The sequence below is a fragment of the Euprymna scolopes genome, chromosome 29, assembly GCF_053919585.1.
Source record: "Euprymna scolopes isolate OS-2025 chromosome 29, ASM5391958v1, whole genome shotgun sequence".
In the NCBI taxonomy this organism is placed as follows: Eukaryota; Metazoa; Mollusca; class Cephalopoda; order Sepiida; family Sepiolidae; genus Euprymna; species Euprymna scolopes.
Window position 1 is genome coordinate 61,282,309 of NC_136510.1, and position 5,266 is coordinate 61,287,574.

Consider the following 5,266-nt stretch of genomic DNA (forward strand, 5'->3'; position numbering starts at 1 on the left):
ACTTCGATGAGTACAATAGATGCACTAAAAATCCTCTTCAGTCGTTTTGGAGTGCCTAAAACTATTGTCAGCGACAATGGCACCCAATTTACTAGCAAAGAATTTGAAGAATTCTGCAAGGCTCTAGCCATTGAACATTTAACAACGGCAATCTACCACCCAACGTCAAATGGCCTAGCAGAGAGGTTCGTCAATACATTCAAAAGAGCCTTGAAGAAAAACCAAGGCATGGACACGGACGAGAAGAGTCTTGAACAATTTTTATCGGTGTACAGGATAACTCCGAACCCAAACACTGATACTGGTTCGTCACCAGCCGAACTGATGTTTGCACAGAAAATCAGATCTGTATTTGACAGAATTTTACCAAGTGCAACCAGAGTAACAACAACAAAAGAAAATTTTCCAACAAGGTTTTACAAACCTGGTGACAGAATATTCTTCCTGAATTACAGGAGTGGAAAAAATTTTTGGGAGGAGGGGATTATCATGAAAAGAATCGGACACATGCTATATTCTGTAAGAAGTAATAAATTCGACTGTCACAGGCATATAAATCAGCTAAGACCTCGACACACTGATGACTACAAACAGGCAGAAGTAAATGACCTGCCCCTAAAGGTTTTGTATGATTCTTTTAATATTCCCCAACCCTTAACAGAACTTACTCCAGATTTGAGAGTTCCAGCTTCTCCACCAACTCCACCCACTCAAACGATATTGAGGAGAAAAAGTACAAGGGTGAAAAGAAAAGTTAACTGGCTGAGCCCCAAGCCAAAAAAGCAAACGATATTAAGCCAAATTCTCTTGGGAGAAATTGTCTTGGGGGAGGTGTTATGGCGAGATGAGCAATTCACCGCCGGAACTTTTTATCGAAAGAACGTTATCACCGGTCACCGGTTGTGAGAGCCTTCCCTGGGCAGGAACACTTAAAAACGTAACATGCTGTCTCTGTAAATATTTTCAATAAACTTCTCTATTTCTTTATTACTTCAGAACCTCTTTATCCATTTATTTCCATGGTGGAATACCTTTCTTGAATATCCTTTTATTACAGCCACCCACCGCAGGATATATCATAGATTGGATGATTTCATGCTACGAACATTCTTGTATGAGGCGATGACGATTGTAAACGGCCGTCCACTCACAGTAGATGCAATTAATGACCCGAAGAGTCTCGAGCCCCCGACACCAAATCACTTACTACAAATGAAGATAACTGCACTAATGCCACCACCTGGGAAGTTTGTAAGGGAAGACTTATATGCTAGGAAAAGATGGTGCAGAGTTCAGTACCTTGTGGAACAATTCTGGAGCAGATGGTGAAGGGAATACCTAGCCAACATAAGCACCAGACAAAGATAGCATGCTAGCAGTCGAAATATAAAGACTGGAGACATTGTACTCCTCAAGGAAGACAATCTCCCTCACAACAAATGGACAATGGCTAAAGTGGTGGATGCGATAAAGAGCAAAGATGGTCTGGTGCGAAAGGTTAGACATCAAATGGGTCAGGACAAGTTAAAAGGCGGAGAGATTTATTGAACGCCCAATCCCAAAATTAGTTGTATTAGTAGAAAATAACACATAGAAAAAAAATAAAAAAATAAATAAGGCAATAGATTTGATCTTGTAGTGAAATTGCCACCAATCAGTAACTGGTTTGCCAATGATCGATGATAATTTGGTGGGAGTGTAGCTGCGGCCATAGTAGTCCCATCAATTTCAATAACCCCTCCCCCCTTTCCTTATCACCCGTTGTTGCTGTCCCCCTATTTCTGCAGACTCGAAGCGGAAGTAGGGAAAGAGGCTAGAACGATTCCACATCATTTTGACTACTGGCCCTTAGAGAGACAACATGGTAATTGACATTCATTAATTTATCTCACGAACTTATCAAGTTTCTTTCGGAAATTAATATTAAAATGTATTCCTTATTAAATGTAATATTTTCTTTTACAATTTTCACGGTGTTTAATAAAGCTATATACATCAGTTGAAGTATCACTCTTTTCCTCAAAACCAGCCGGTAGTTACAGGGTCCCTGGTATCTGGCCTTAAATGGCTGACCGTTTAGGGGTAACTGTAGTAGGACTTCCTCCCCTTCTTTGAATTCTCTTTCTATCGTTTTCTTGTCATATGCAGCTTTCATGGTTTTCTGACTATTCTCTAGGTGATCTCTGGCTAACTCTCGCGCTTCTGACAGGGTTTTTCGCATTTTAGCCACATATTCCGACATATTGTTTGGCATGGGCTCATCGTTTACCCATCGTTCTTTTATTAGTTTTAGTGGCCCCCGTACTGGGTGGCCAAAAACTAGCTCGAATGGACTGAACCCTAGTGATTCCTGTACTGCTTCACGCACACAAACAACATGAAGGGAATACATCTGTCTCACTCATCATCATGTTTCACACAATATGCTTTTAGCATAGTTTTGAGTGTGGTGTGAAAGTGTTCCAGCGCTCCCTGGGACTGTGGGTGATATGCTCTGGATCTGACGTGCGTGACTCCCAATTGTGCCGCCGTCTGTCTTACCAAGGGTCTAATTTCATGTCAAAGATCTCTTTGACATGAAATTAGACCCTTGGTCGGTCTGGATTGTTTTTGGTAATTCCACCTTTGTAAAGAAAGTTATCAGGGTGTCTACTATCTTTTTCGCCGATACATTCCGCAATGGGATCGCTTCAGGGAATCTAGTGGACGCACACATTATAGTCATTATATATTTATGGCCGGCTTTAGTTTTAGGCAACAGTCCCACATATGATTCCTGGCCAATGGAAGTGTCTCGTGAGCTTTTCGTGCATCTTAGTGACACCCAGGTGACCTGCCAAGGGTATCTCGTGTGCAACTTTTAGCACTCCCTCCTGGTACTCGACCGAAATCACTCAACTGAAAGGTTCTTCCACTGCTGGTATTGGTTGGGGTGGCGCCAGAGGAATCTTCTGGTTGGGTTTTCCTATCACTTGGCATATCTTGCATGTTCGACAGAACATTTTCACGTCCCCCATGATTCCTGGCCAATAGAAGTGTCTCGTGAGCTTTTTGTGCATCTTAGTGACACCCAGGTGACCTGCCAATAGTATCTCGTGTGCAACTTTTAGCACTCCCTCCCGGTACTCGACCGAAATCACTCAACTGAAAGGTTCTTCCACTGCTGGTATTGGTTGGAGTGGCGCCAGAGGAATCTTCTGGTTGGGTTTTCCTATCACTTGGCATATCTTGCATGTTCGACAGAACATTTTCACGTCCCCCATGATTCCTGGCCAATAGAAGTGTCTCGTGAGCTTTTTGTGCATCTTAGTGACACCCAGGTGACCTGCCAATAGTATCTCGTGTGCAACTTTTAGCACTCCCTCCCGGTACTCGACCGAAATCACTCAACTGAAAGGTTCTTCCACTGCTGGTATTGGTTGGAGTGGCGCCAGAGGAATCTTCTGGTTGGGTTTTCCTATCACTTGGCATATCTTGCATGTTCGACAGAACATTTTCACGTCCCCCATGATTCCTGGCCAATAGCACCATCACTTGCTCACGCACGCTCCGGTCTATCTCCTCCGTCACACTGGGACGATTCCACCTTCTCATTTATACGCCGGTATTGAGGAAGTATTGTCCTGCCCTGCCATTGGATTCTTCATTTCCGATCCGCCCAAACAGGGGTTTCAAATCGACATCGTTTCGTTGTTCCCTAATTAGTTCCTGTCGCGGTATTAATAGATTGGATCGCAGCCCTATCTCTTCTTTTGCTTGGCCTTTCCTTTCTGGTGACCTAGTAGTAGACTTCTCCCTCTCTTTCTTCTTCCCCCTCGTCGTTACAATTGCTGATGCCTTACCTTCTGATGCCTTGAGTTCCCCCATGGATTCAGGCTTCATTTGGCTCGAGGGTTTGATTCGGCTTTTGGCAATGTCATTACCTACTATCATCGCCACGCCGGTCATAGGTAAGCTACTAATGACTCCCACGATGATCTCGCCTGATATCCAATCTGATTCTTGGTAAATTTTAACTAGAGGAATTTTCATAGGCTTTTCTTCTATGCCTCTAATAGTGACTATCCTATTGGAGGTTGTTTTTATTCCCGTGGGCACGTGGTTCCTTAGCACTAAGGATTGGGATGCACCCGTGTCTCTTAGGATATTGATAGGCCTTCTCTGGCTCTTTTTGTTTCGGGAAACGTATCCTCTCGATGTGAAAGGTTTATACTCCGCTTCTACATTTGCGTGTACCATCAACTGTAGTTTAGCTGGGGGATTTCGAATTTGTTCCAGGCACCGCTTCGCCCAACAGTTTGCAGCTATGTGACCTAGCTTCTTACAGTTGAAGAATGTGATAGGTCTGGCTTCCTGTTTGAATGGCGGTTGTTTGGCTGAGAATGCCGGACTCCCCCTCCCTGGACCGCTTCATTTTTCATGAAGTGGATAGGCCTCTCTACTACGTGGATGTGTAGGCTTATGCGATCCTGGTCTACCCTTTTGGTTGATGACATACTTGTCTGCTAATTTAGCCATGTCGAGTACTGTCGCTACCTCTTTCTCGGCCAGGTGTAGCCTCATGTCTTCGAGGACGCAGTTTAGAAATTCTTCTATTAATAGGAGATGTTTCAATTTTTCAAAATCTCCCTCCACACCTTTAGAGCTACACCAACGGTTGATGAGTGCTTCTTTTCGATTTGCAAACTCTATATAGGCCTGGCCTTCGCTTACCCATAACCCCCTGAATTTTTGTTGGTATGCTCTTGGGACTAGTTCATACGCCTTTAAAATCGCCGCCTTGACGGTTTCATAATCTGCGTAGTCCTCTGCTGGGAGCGCCGCGTACGACCTTTGTGCTTTCCCATACAGCGTTGTTTGTAGTAGCATGGTCCAGCATTCCTTCGGCCAGCCCATATTAAGAGCTGTCCTTTCAAAGTGGGCGAAGTACTCGTCCACTTCAGTTTCAACGAATTTAGGGATCAGCCTTACGTGTTTCGTCACGTCAAAGCTATTCAGTCTATTCTCGTTTGTTTGGTGCCTTATGGTTCGCTCACTCATCCGCGTTTCTTGGTCAATCCTGGCTTTCTCTATCTCCATCCTAGCTAATATTTTTGCCTTCTCTAAATCTTTTTCAGCTGGAGTCATAGTTGCCATTTCTGCTGGCAATTCCTCCAGCATTTCCTGCTCAAACACCCCATTATCTACCATGTGTTCCGTGATAATTCTAACTAGTGTAGTTTTTCTCATCACTCCCTTTACTTCTAAATCTAACCTTTTCCCTACT